The sequence below is a fragment of the Haemaphysalis longicornis genome, unplaced genomic scaffold (genome assembly GCF_048455015.1).
Source record: "Haemaphysalis longicornis isolate Haplotype H1 unplaced genomic scaffold, Haemaphysalis longicornis Haplotype H1 scaffold_1, whole genome shotgun sequence".
NCBI classification, from domain to species: domain Eukaryota; kingdom Metazoa; phylum Arthropoda; class Arachnida; order Ixodida; family Ixodidae; genus Haemaphysalis; species Haemaphysalis longicornis.
The window spans coordinates 485,788,041-485,802,068 of record NW_027526203.1 but is presented as its reverse complement, the minus strand read 5'-3'; the positions used below and the strand labels follow the sequence as shown (position 1 = coordinate 485,802,068).

Below are 14,028 nucleotides of genomic sequence, written 5' to 3'. Positions count from 1 at the left end.
CGTTCACAAACTCATTTTTTCCGAAAACAATACACGAATGGAATCAGTTACCTGCGCACATAGTTACGGAACAGTCTGCGGATGCATTTTACGCTTCCATGTGTTTGTTAAAAGCTTTGAACTAATGCACATTTGTTCACTGGGAATTTATTGTGATGCAAAAATCTTTTTTTTGTTGTGTGTGTGTGTGTGTACGTGACACTCGAACTGCGTTGTTGCTTGACATGTTAGGGCAGCGTTGTACTTTCACTTTTTCGACTATTTCTTCCTCGTGTAGTCGTTGATGCAGTGTGTTATATTTTCTGTGCGACAGTTACTGAGTGGAAAGGAAGAGAGCGACTTGCCGCGGCCTTTTCTTTGTATAGTGATTGAAGCTCGCTGATATTCTGTACCATTTCTGCTGTTACGGACAACCGCTAGTTCCGAAATTTGAAGAGCATGAAGAGCTTTCTTTTATTTTTATTTTCCTCCTTGTGTGTACGAATATATCTTAAAAGGGGCTCGCGGCCTCTGAAACATTTTTGATTTTTGGTTATCAATGTGACTAGTTGATGTATTTCTTTTTGTTATCCCCCCACTGTAATGCCATAAAGGCGCTGTGGGTACCAAATAAAGAAAGAAAGAAAGAAAGAGACCGATGATTGGCTTAACGTACAGGACAGCGATTGCGAACAAAACAGAATCAGATCATTGGCTCCAACCTACCATAAATGGCATTCAGTGTAGCAGGTTGCATACTAAACAGTATATACGCAGACACTGCGGGAAGCAATGTAGTTATTCAATTCAAAGCAAATTATTCTTGCACAGCTGATATTCAAGGCGAAAACCTTCCACCGTGTGCATAAAACCATAGCGGTGGCTTTAAACAAGTAAGCCTACAGTCAGTTAACGCGCTGAAATAAATCGGCACCAAATAATGCCTTTCTTAGCGAACGGCGTTTCGTAGGAGGATTCTGTCAAGACGTTTCGTTGAATTAAATCGACACATCTACAGAAGCGTCTTTTGCATGGATGGACAAAAGATAAGCGAGGTTGTATTATATTCACGCTTACTGCGTTTAAAGTTGGTATTTCGACAGCAATCTTGTGTTCCTAATTTGTTGTACACTGTAGCTATCCATGCAGCTCATTTATTTTTTTTTTCAAAACAAATTTATAACTATGAAGGGCTTAGCTCTTTGGGCTTCTGCGGGGTAGTTGCATGCATTTTTCTTAACATGGCAAAAATGTATGCCTTGTTTCAGTTGCTGCCTTTCAAATGCTACATGCAAACACGGCTCCAGGACACAAAAAAATAATTAGTCATTTAATGAGGAAGACGGCTGAAACACCAAGCTTTCTCTCGTTTAAATGAAGAAAGTGGGCGCTTACGATTCATTTCTTTGAATTCGATTTATTCAGATGTTAGAGCGGCTTGGAGTATAATTCGATGGAGAAAGCACGCCATTCTGAACTATTTATTAGAGATCTTCTTGCTCGCAATTGTGCGTTATTTTTAGGCCAGCGGATGATTATGCGGCTTTTCCAAAAATGTACATTTATTTGTGGAATAAGAGCCGACATATTTAAAGCCTTCAGTCAATTTTGTTTTTATTTCTTTTTTTCTACGGATTTAATGTATAGAGCGAATCAGTGACAGTATCATCGTGTATTTTTTTTTTACTGGTTTCGTGTAACGACTTATTGCCGTATTTTTTTTTAACAAAGCTTTGAGCAACCTGCGACAACAGCTGAGTAATATAGCGCCACGGCCTGCGCAATTGAAGTGAGTGCGTGTTGAAATACCGTTTAAAAGAAAGTTCAACCAATGAAAAAGGATCGACGAGCGATTCTCATTAAATAATCGCAGAAGACATTGTATCCAAAAACACGCGCAATTATAATTTCGCGATTTCAATCATGTTTTCATTGTTATTTTCCGAGATTTTCTATTTCAGTCTTTGTTAATTTTAGAATATCTATAAGAAGCACACTTTTTATTTGGTTAAGTAATTTTTGTAAGCTTGTTCTTTCTATTCTTGGGCGTTCAAAGCTTTATTGGACCATCTGCCTCCGGTCACGCTGTTATAAAGATGAAATGTGTCAGCTTGTTTTGCTTTAGTCTGTGCGTATGTTTTCGTAGTACCTGCGAAAGTCTCTGTAGGTTATTTCTGCCACAAATGCCGCAGATGAGAGTGGGGGGGGGGGGAAGAGAGTGTAGGTGGCGGCCGAAGAGCCCCAGGGAAATAATTGAGACGCTATTGTACAGGACACTTTAGATTCGCCAACTTCACGTGCGTGCCACGGCTCGCGTGGGAAAGGTCGACGAACCCAAATTCCAAGGAAGGAGTTCCGGGCGCCCCGTGGGCCAGCGACGGTCGTCATTGCATTGGCGTGGGTCGTCATCTTTTGGATGGGAAAAACCTGATGAGGTGGGAAAATGGGAGTGTAGACGAAGACTTTGACCGGAGAGGCCAGCCGGGTTGAACTTGCCAGAGAGTAGTTATCGCCGTGCAATATACGCAAACAAAGTTGTAATAAACGAGTGATGGCCCAAGCAATAATAATATAATGAGCCGGAGAGTTCAGTCTCGTCTACATCGTTGGTGCAGCCGCAACGAGTCCCAGTGTCCGCCTCGGGGGTGACGGAATCCGCACAAAAAAAGAACGCGAATGATATGACGCGAGTAAATCAACGCAGCCGCTGCTTGAGCTGGCGAACATGGGTATGTCGTGCACGCTAATTACAGTGATGAAAATGACTGGAAAAACAAGCAAGAAGGGGGCCCTCCAGGCTCCAGCCGGTATCCGGACATTTCGTTGTAGAAGGACATGTTGGTGCAGGACGTTTCGGTGCGGACGTTTCGGTGCACGGACATTGCGGTGGGTGGACCACGAAAAACCCGAATGCCATTTGCCAGTCTAAGAATTCCCCCTCTCAAAACAACCGCGCTATTTGCACTCGTGTTCACAATCCCTCCTCTCAAATATACACGTCAGCATTTGACCCCGTTCGTGTAACCTCGACTGCGCCCTCTCCTCAGTTAAAACGAGGGGATGGTCGGCTGCCCCTCCCCCCTGACATTAACAGCAACAAACGGGTATTACAGGGCATGCGCGGGACGTACAATGCGTGCACGTGCTTTCAAAAAGGTCCGTTGTTCCTCCACGACAATATCGCAGGCCTGTCTGGAGAAAAAACAAGGGACAACCGTGCTTGAAAATTCAGTTTATTGTGACAACGCAGTTTACTTAAAACTTTTCATAAGATTTTCCGCATTTTTGGGGGCAAATGAATGTTTGTAAGGCTGCTTTCTTTGTAAGGGTAGAGTGCCTTTTATTTCAGCAAATATCATTAAGAATGCATTATACCGTAGTTAACACCGCCCAAATGCCTTAGCTGATTTGCTTGCCGTAAAAACTTATGGTCCCTATATGGAACTTATGATCCCGGAACTTATGGCCCCGGAACAAATGATCCCGGGCACCTCATCGGGCAAAATGATTCCACAAAACCTTACGTTGGCTCTTTGTTTAAATTTGTTGCATCTTGCTGAAGTGGTGTATCGCCTTCTGTAACAAAAACTGCCAGTAAACCATCGCTTCATTCTAGTATGCATTTTTTTCGGAAATGCAATTGCATGGCGTAACACAGTTGACATGTTTCTTGTTATTTTTTATTTGTGTTTCCGTCGTTATTTTCCGGCTTTTCATTTCATTCTTTGTTGTAGATGTTTGAAAATACATTTTTATTTCTTTAGTTGTTGATAAAATCTTTTACTTTCGTATTTCTTTTGTATTATTTATTTATTTATTTATTTATTTATTTATTTTGTATTTATAAAAATTCCGCACTACAGTTTATTTCTATTTACGCTATTATAACTATTAAACCGTTACATACGCTAATTATATTTTTTCGCTAGTTCTTCCCACCCCTCTCCGAGGTTTTACTTGTCACAGCAACTGCACTAACAGCAACTACGTCCAGGCACGGCCAGACTCCACGCTCCTTTCTTACTCAGGAAGACAGTTTTTGAGTCCGGCCGTGTTCCAGGAAGCCGCACCTGTAGCGAGGAACCGCCGCGAGTAAGAGAGGTTGGGGAAAGGAGGAGTTCCGAGACATATGCACGCCTTATTATGACTACCTCTCGCACCATCGGCTGGGCCGCTGGTCCAACGTGGCTATCACGACATTCAGCACCATGGCGAATTTCTTCCAAAGAGGGCAATGAGGGCCAGCTCAAGCAAAAGAAATATTCTACCGAAGCGAACCCCCTACACTCCCCCCCACCCACTCCTTCCTGTTTGATCTCGCTTTTTAAGGGGCGTTCCAAAAAGGCAAGTCTGTCGGCGTGGTGCATCAACTTGCATCAATAGTTGGCTTTTCATTGAGCCATGACAAGTGACTGTCTTTGGTTCTCGCAATTTCTGGGCAAGTAAAGCCGTCATAAAAACGAGCGAAAACATGTTTTCGTATTTGCGCAAATAAACTCCATATATTTGTGCTCAAATGCAATTCCGAACAACAAAGTTTGTTGTTCATGGTGGGTGACCAGTTTCGATGAGCTCACCTGCTGCCCTTAGCAAATGTTACGCTCCCGCAACACGCCGGCAAAATTAACAAATCATTGTAGCAGCAGTCTTCTAAACCTTGCAGCAAGATATGAGGCGTATTAATAGCTACATTGCATATTTTTAGAGAAAAACAAAAGTATCTAAGCTGCAAGCTGCCAAATTATCGAGGTCGAAAATCTTTATTAGCGCCGCTTCGCTTGATCCGAACGGCAGATATCCAAGCCTTTCAGGTGGAGAGCGCCGTAACGCAGCTTAGCTAACGAAATATACCATTCATCGTGTAACATTCTTTTTTGAAATAGCGATAAATCGGCGAGCGTGATGCATTAGTACAGCTCAATGTTGTCTGACATTCAGCAGTACCGGCCCACTCACATTTTTGATACTTCACATAACCTAAATATTACTGCCACTGTAAATAGGCTCCCCGCACAGGCTCAAGTGGCACTCGCTTCACAAGCTTTAATAAACAGAAGAACAAAGCAAAGGAAGCACGGGAGAACATACACGTACGACGACAAATTTGTATGCAGCATTTAACTCAAGTAAATTCAGCCTTAGCAAATATATTATACAGGGTTATCAAAGTTAAGTCGACAGCTTTTTTTTTATTATGCGTTTAATTTTACGTGAAGACCACCTCTACAGTGAGGTTATGCGTCCAGAGGGACATAGAATGAGGTGCTAAATTTCGATGTCGGTGGCTTAATTAACTAAAATTGAATAATAATTTTTGTGGCTGCAGTAAGCAGGCATGTTTGAATTGAGAAGTTCCATGTAGTTTCATTTGGCAGAATTCTTCTAGCCCATCCGTACTCCGAGATATCGAACTGCGAAGTTTAATTACCGTTCGCATGATTACGCATGACAGTGACGACCGGCGCAAAGCTCCTCCCCTTTGTTCTGTTTCGATTGCGATTCTGAGTACTGCAGATTGCGATAACGCCAGCCAAAACGGAAAGGGTGCCAGTTATCACTTTTTCTTATGCCTCCTCCGCGTTGTCGAACTAAACACCGTACACGGCAGGCGCGTCACAAAAGGGAGGAGCTTTGCGGTGGTCTTCACTGTCTTGCATGCGTAATCATGCGAACGGCAATAGGTGACCGGTAAAAAGTGCGAAGGCTCATGGGTACGTCGTCTGCTACGGCCACTTCCGGTTCGAGATCTCTCCTGCCCTCCCATACGCCTGCGTACGCCGGCGGCTTTCAGGCGCTTGTGTGCATGTTGTTTATTTGTCACAGAGTGCTTACCTGTCAGATAAACCCCTAGTAGGTTCAATCGTTGTTATTTATGGAATTCCCCATGCATGAGCGATTTTTTTCTTGGTGGAAACAGATAAATAGCAAACACAGACGCGCGTGAAAGCCGTCTGCGTACGGGAGGAGGAGGAGAAACACTTTATTTGCAAACTGGGTCTAGGGGAGAGGGGTGGCGGAGGATGCGATGTTCTCCGCGACCTGGGCGGCCCGGTAGGTTAGTGCCAACTGCACTTCCGGGTCGGAGCTCTCCAGGGCCTGCTCCCAGTGTAAGGGGGAAGGAAAAGGGGGAAATCGGTCGTGGGGACACTCGCAAGGGAATGGTAGCGGGTATCCGGCTGGAGACATTGAGGGCAAAGAGGCGAATGGTAGAGATTGGGGTTGATGCGGTGTAGGAGAGTTCGGCAGGGGGTTGTGTGGGTTTGTAGTAGCCGCCAGTGGTGAGCGGCTTCGTGGGTGAGGGAAGGGTGTGGGGGAGGATATATCCCGCGGAGGAGGCGGAAGTGCTGGGTAATGTCCCGGTACGAGACTAGAGCGTCCTGGAAGCTGGGGGTGCCGTGGGTAGAGCCAATAGAAGGGCCTGCTCGGGTGACAAGAGCTCGAGCTGTACGGTGGGCCGCTTCATTGGCGTCTGTCCCGTGTGGGCCGGGGTCCACAGCAGAGCCACGGGGTGGGATGGTGTTCTGCGGGAGAGGATTTTGAGGGCGAGTGGGGTGCGTACGGGAGGCCACGAGAGCTCCCGAACCGGAAGTGGCGGCTCTCCGCGGGAGAAAACAAGGTACCCATGAGCCTTTTCGCTTTTTACCGGTCACCTATTAAACTTGACGGTTCGACAACTCAGAGTACGAATGCGGTGAAAGAATTCTGTCAAATGGAACTTCGTGGAAAAACGATCGCCTCTAAATTTTTAATACATACATGCCTGCTTACTGCAGCCACTAAAAAGTTAATTAAACAATTTAAGTTAATTAAGCCACGGACATCTATAGTTACCACCTCACTGTGTGTCCCCCTTGGTGCATAACCTCACTGCAGCGGTGGTCTTCACGTATATCTAAGCATATAATTTTAAAAATAAATGTCGACTTAACTTTGATCACCCTGCATATAGACAGATGCAAAATACATTGTGCACAAATACAGACATATAAATATAAATACACTGACCCCCTCCCTCCTTCTCTCATAGAGGCGCTCATGCATAGGTTCAGTAGTGGTGGGACCATTTTTTCCTACTTTGAAGTTGGGACCATTTGTTCCTGGGCTATTTGTTCCGGAACCTTTAGTTCCGGAGCCATTTGTTCCGGGGCCATTTGTTCCGGTACAATTTGTTCCAGGATCATTTTTTCCGCGCCCGGCCTATGGTGCGAGAAAATCAACACGGCCGCTGTTTGAGCCGGCGCCCGCGCCCTTGTCATACCCGTGAATTCAAGTGTTGAAAAAAGAAACAAATTGAGCGAACGCGTGCCTCAAAGGACCGCGTGATTCGCGGGTCGAGTGGGAGAGGGCAGCAATCGTTGGATGACAGAGACTAGAGCAGTGCGGAGGCCGGAATTTCTAGGCCCGGCCCGATCCCGCCTGGTAGAGACACGGCCAGGGCCAGGCCCGAGCCCGACAAAACATGGATAAAAGCCCGAGCCCGGCCCGAGCCCGACAGCATTTAATAAAAGAAACCCGAGCCCGCGCACTGTTTTAAGCTCAGCCCGAGTCTGCCAGACTCCAAACATGAGCCCTCAAGGTTTGGTTTTTTTAGCCTAAAATGAGCCTAGAGGGAGTATATTGAATTTACACTTGTTCAATACTTAGACCTATATCTGTACAACATAAATATCGTGACTTTCACCCCCAGGGGGCGCGTCTGTCTTTTATGTATATGGGTGGAAATTTATGTTTATGGGTGGAAATTCAAAAGCAACTTGAACGGGAAGGAATAGACGTGTACGCTTTAGCCGAAACTCACCTCCGGGACCTAGAAGCCCCACCTATCATAGACAATTATGTCTGGGAAGGTTGCAACAGGACCACAGGAATGAAGAAAGGGGGAGGTGTTGGCATGCTCATTAAACAAGGAACCGACTGGCAGAGAGTGCATGAAAGCTGTAAAGAGCATCTATGGGTTAGAGGCACCATAGAGGGGAAAAATACATGGTTAGGAGTAGCGTATCTGTGGACCGGATAGTGCTACGGAGGAAAATGAGGAAATGGTAAACTGTTTGAGAAGAGATATAAACGAGTTCAAAGATTCGGGCGAAATAATCATAGTTGGGGATATGAATGCCCATATAGAAGGTTTGGATGGATACACAGACCACAACGGTTCTCTAGTGATAGATCTATGTCAGATCTATGTCAGGAAAACCGGCTTGTAATAGTAAGCACGGAAAGCAAGTGTGACGGACAAATAACGTGGGAAAGCGGTAAGAGAGAGTCCAGAATAGACTACAGTTTAGTATCCGAGACAGTTTACGGAAGGCTGCGGGAAATGAAGATAGATGAAAATGGAACAGACAGCTTAGGAAGCGACCACAAGCGCTTTAGCTTGCACTTTGGAGGCGCAACCCGGACAAATGTAGAAATAGGTACAATAGGAGGAACTAATTTGAATAATGAGGACTTAAAGATCATCGCTGATGGATGGAAGATGAAATCAATAAATACCCAGGGAAAAATTGGGATTACGACGAAATGATTGCGTTCATAAAGGGTAAGATGAATGAAGCAAAGCAACGAAACCGATGGAAAGGGAAGAGAAAGCCGAGAAGCTGGTGGAATAAGGAAATAAAAGAGGCTATTGACCAGCGAAGAAAGGCGTCGAGAGAACATAGAGAAGTAAAAAGAACTGGTATGGAACTGGAGGTAGTGAACGAGAAATGGGATATCTACCGTGGGAAAAAACTAGAAGTGCAGAAAATGGTGCAAGCAAAGATCAAGCAGAAAAGCGAACAATGGATGGCAGAAATACGGAAGAAGGACAAAAGCGCATCCAAGAAGTTTTGGAACCATGTAATATCACTAAGCTCAAAAAACGATAACCATCAAAAATTCCTGATTGATGAGGAGGGGGAACATTTAGAAGGAGAGCACGCGTTGGCGCATATTCATCGAGTGATTAGTGAGAAGTTTAGGACAATAGTGGTAGGGAAACCAGCACCGATAACATCAGCACCACAGAAGACTGCGGTAAGGGAAATAAGTTGCAGCAACCGTGATTGGAAAAAAGCAGAGCAAAAGGTTTCCCCAGACAGCAGTGGGCCCGGACGGAATACCAATGCAACTGATAAACCTGCTTAGACCTAAAAGTAAGGAATCGTTTATGAGAGCAATAGATAAGGTGATAGAAACCAAACAAATACCAGAGGACTGGTTAGAACGTAGGATGAATTTAATATATAAAGGCAGAGGAGACAAAGCCAGTATTGATTCATAAAGACCACTCACAGTAACGTCAGTGGTGTATAGATTCGTAATGCAGGCGATAAAATCAGAAATTCAAGCATGGATGGAAGAAAATGAAATACTTGGCGAACTGCAGAATGGATTTAGACAAGACAGGCGACTGGATGACAATTTGTTTGTGATAACGCAATGCATTGAAATTGCGAAAATACAGAATAGACCACTATGGATTACGTTCTTGGACATTAAAGGGGCATATGACAACGTAAACAGAGAACGGCTGTGGAGAACGCTGAAACTCCAGGGATTAGATGACGAGTTAGTACAGTTCCTTATAGCAATCTATAAAGACAATAGAGTGCACCTTACTTGGGAAAGACAGAAATGCGCCCAGCAGGTCAAAATCCATCGGGGACTGAAACAGGGATGCCCTTTGAGCCCAATACTGTTCATGCTTTACATGGCAGGGTTATGAAAGAAACTGGAAGAAAGTCAAGTAGGGTTTAGCCTAACCCATATGCTGCAAGGCGAAGTGGTACAACAGCATATTCCGGGAATGTTATACACAGACGACATTGTTCTTTTAGCTGATAACCAATCCGATATGCAGCGGCTAATGAATATTAGCGGCCAGGAAGCCACCGACCTCGGGTAATATTTCAGTGCAGAAAAATCAGGAATAATGGTTTTCAATGACGCTACCACTGATGTAGTGTCTATCCAGCAAGGCGAATTACCTAGAGTGAAGGAATATAAATATTAAGGAATGTGGATAAACGAAGGGATAACTGCTTAAGAACTCACGAGGAGCAACTTAAGGTTAAGGGAAAGCGAAACGCAGCTATAATGAAGCATAGTGCTCTGTGGGGGTATAACAGATATGAAGTAGGAAGAGGAATGTGGAAAGGAGTAATGGTTCCGGGTCTCACGTTTGCGAATGCTGTACTCTGCTTAAAATCAGACGTTCTATCAGGCCTGGAAGTCAACCAGAGAACGGTAGGACGTTTGGCCTTAGGCGCGCATGGAAAAACAACTTACGAAGCACTTCAGGGAGATATAGGCTGGGCGTCGTTTGAAGTTAGAGAAGCACAGAGTAAAATATGCTTTGAGATGAGGTTGAGGGCAATGGATCAACGAAGGTGGGCAGCTAAGGTATTTAGGTACCTATACTTGAAAAGCGTGGGCACGCAGTGGTTAAGAAAGACCAGAAGGCTAACGATGAAATACGGAAAGAACAGTGGTGGAATCCAAAACAGCCAAGGTAACCAGAAAAGAGGCAAGGCAGATTGAAACGAATAAATGGAGGGAAAAAATGGAAGCTAAAACGTCGTTAGAGGTGTACAGGGCTGAGAAATTGAACGTCAGAAAGGAAAATTTCTACGACAATTCCCAGGGCAGTGCTTTGCTTTTTGAGGCTAGAGCAGGTTGCCTGCGAACTAATAGTTTTGTGGGGAAGTATTCACAAAATGATGGGGTATGCGTGGTCTGCGGAAAAGAAACAGAAACTATGCGGCACATAGTGATAGAATGTGAGGGTATCCATCCAAATCTACATGAAGGGAATATTGGGCTTCCAGAAGCCCTAGGAATTAAGGGTATCAGAGAGGAAGTTAACTTCAAAGCTGTCGAGGGGACGAAAAGAAGACTAGAATGCTGGTGGACGAAAAGCAGAGAGGGGAATATTGCCTTGGACAGTTACCACCTGTAACAGGAAAAAAAAGTATTTCGGGCCTAATAAGCTGTAGTGCCTGCCCTAAGCGGCGGTATAGTATTAAACCAAGAGTGTAAAACATGGTTGTATTAGTCCTTTTTGGTAAGATGACATGTCATCACCCCGCTTCAAAGGGGAAACCAATAGCAATCATCATCATCATCATCATCATATATTCGATGTGTTAAGTACAATAAACGGCTTTCGTACGGTGGTGCTGCCGGTGCTTACGTCCTTCGCAAACACCACATTGGCGACGAGGATGGGATAACAACACGTCAAGCTACCTTCAGCATCGAGTGCGTCCGGATCTGCCCCGCCATGAGTTTCTCCGGCCTTGCTCCGCCGCCGCCGTTCCTCCCGGCGCCCGGCCGTCCGTCACTCATTCCATGGGAAGAGTTGGAGCAGACTTTAACAGTCCATCTTCTAGCGTCCGGAGCAGCTGAGTTCCCACCAGAGCGACGGAAGGCCATTCTTCTGCGTTGTTTGGGTGCGGAAGGGCAGCGTATTTACCGGACTTTACCTGCAGGGTCAAGCGCCGCAGCACCAGCACCAGCAAGCGCAGCAGCACCGGCAGTACAAGAAAAACCGGCAGTACAAGAGAAGCCTCCCGCACCCGGTACTGACGAGTACGAGTCTGCACTCATCGCCTTACGGCAGCAGTTTTCGACATCGTGCCACGTCGTCGTCGAGCGTCATCGGTTCCACCACCGCGCCAGCACGCAGGCGAGTCCGTTCATGACTTTGTTGTTGCTTTACGGGAGCTCGTTTCGCATTGTTCGTTCGCTTCACAAGATGATGCTCTGCGGGACCGATTTGTAGCCGGCATTGCTTCCAACTGCGTTCGTGAACGGTTGCTGCTCGAGGGTTCCTCCCTTTCGTTCGAGAGCGCAGTGCGAATCGCTCTTCAGTTTGAGCAAGCAGCTGAAGACCTGAAGGAATTTTCTGCTTCGGTCGAGCCTGTTTCTGTACGGCGTCGTCCCCAGTATTCGCATTCTTCGCGAAAATTCAACTCACAGACACAAGCGCATTTTCAGCAGAACGTTCCAAGCGCGAGCGCTTTACGTGCGCCGCAGGGGCACCGCCCCCGTCGGCGAGACAGAGATAGCCGGTCCGTTTCACCGCACTGTTTCCGATGCGGCTCGCGGAATCACCGCGCATCAGTGCCGCAGTGCCCAGCGCAGGGAAAGAAGTGTTTGTTTTGGGGTATCAAGGGCCACTTTCAGAAAGTATGCAACCGCAAACGACAAATGCAAGCCAGTGTTCGTGAAGTCGGATTCGATGACGATGCTTTGTCAGATGAAAGTTCTGAGCATGTTTTGACTGTGCGGCATCCAGCTCGCAGCGCAATTTACATACAAGTACGTGTAGCGGATGTCAGGTTGGCATTCCTTGTTGACTCGGGGTCGTCTGTTTCGATTCTGTCAGAGCAAGAATTTCGCCGACATTTTCAAAGCGTTTTGCTCCAACCAGCTCCGCACGTCACCTTGCTTGACTATTCTAAGCGTCCAATTTCCGTGCTAGGCTGTTTCCTGGCAGGCGTTCAATTTAAAGGGCACTCTGCACCACTTCTTTTCTACATCGTTCGGCAAGGAACTTGTCTGATTGGCCTTGACGGCATTAAGGCCCTAAATCTTCGTATTCAGGGCTCCACTCTCGAGTGCCTGCACACGTCCGTTGTGCAGCCGCCGCCGCGTGTCAATAACCCGACACCTTGTCACATTCCAACGAAGTCAATAGAGCAACCCAGGCAAGAAAACCTTCCGCCAGCATTGGCACACGACTTCGGTACACGCAAGGGGTCCGCCAACACGGTGGCAGATGCTCTTTCTCGGCTGTCAGCTCCTACGGCGGAGGCAGAGCTGGCCAAGGAAGAAGAAACTGTGTCGTTGGTCGAGCCGGCTTGCGTGACGAAGGAAGAATTCAAGCAAGCCGTCCTCAACGATGGTTGTCTGCAAACGGTCAAGTCGTTCGTGCTTGGTTCTTGGCCACCACAAGTCAGTACCAGAGGAGGCAAACCCTTTCTACTCTGTGCGCGAAGAACTTTCTGTTGTTGATGACCTTCTACTGCGCGCAGAGCGCCTCGTTGTTCCGTCCTCGCTCACGGCTCAGTTCATCGCCGTCGCCCACGAGACACATCCGGGCATCACGCGCACAAAGGCGCGACTTCGTGAGCTGTTCTGGTGGCCACGAATGGACAAGCAAGCCGAATCTGCCGTGAAAAACTGTCACATCTGCCTGGAGGCAGATAAGTCCGCCAAAACATCGACAGCGCTATTGCAGCCTGTTGACTGGCCTCAAAGGCCATGGCAGAAACTGGGCCAAGACATTGTTGGCCCGTTGTAACATGCACCTCACAATAGCCGATTTGCTATGACGTTGGTCGATTACCATTCCATATGGCCAGAGATATATTTTTGCAGCGAAGTGGCCACGAGCACCGTCAAAGACTTCTTAACCAGTGTTTTTGCCCGTGAAGGATACCCGGAGGAGATTGTTTGCGACAATGGGCCGCAGTTCACTTCACGTGCATTTATAACCTTTCTTCAAAAGCGAGCCATCAAGCTGTCGCATTCGTCTGTATACTACCCCCAGGTGAATGGGCAAGTCGAGAGGTTCAATCGAACTTTGAAGAACTTCATCCAAGTTTCACTCCTCGAAAGGCGACCTATCCGAAAAGCAGTCATGGACTACCTCGCTATTTACCTCTGTACTCCACAGGCTACCACTGGGGCTGCCCCAGCAGTTCTGCTGCATGGGCGAATGCCCTGAACGAGATTGGATGTCGTGGGGTTTTCGGCACCAGTGTTTGCAAAGGACCCAGCAAAGGAACTGGCGCGACTGCGCCAAAGGGTCCGGCTTCAACAACAAAGCAGCAAGGAGTACACGAACCGGAGGAGAGCTTCTATCTGAAGATAGCTGTGGGTGATTTCGTTCGATTCAAGAAGCAGTCTATTCGCTTCAAGGGGGATCGCTCCTTTTCCTCGCCAACTGAAGTGTGGGAGAAGAGGGGACCTGCCTCTTTCCGACTTGTAGATGGCCGCACATGGAACGCCTCCAAGCTGCCCCGGGTTCCCAAGAGGGGCACGAGTCCACCATACCAA

The 14,028-nt window shown here is 46.7% G+C and overlaps 1 pseudogene; it reads left to right on the top strand.

The window, feature by feature from the left end:
* The first annotated feature begins 11,165 nt into the window (after positions 1–11,165).
* Positions 11,166–12,295, top strand: LOC144162864 (uncharacterized; annotated as a pseudogene).
* Positions 12,296–14,028: the final 1,733 nt, after the last annotated feature.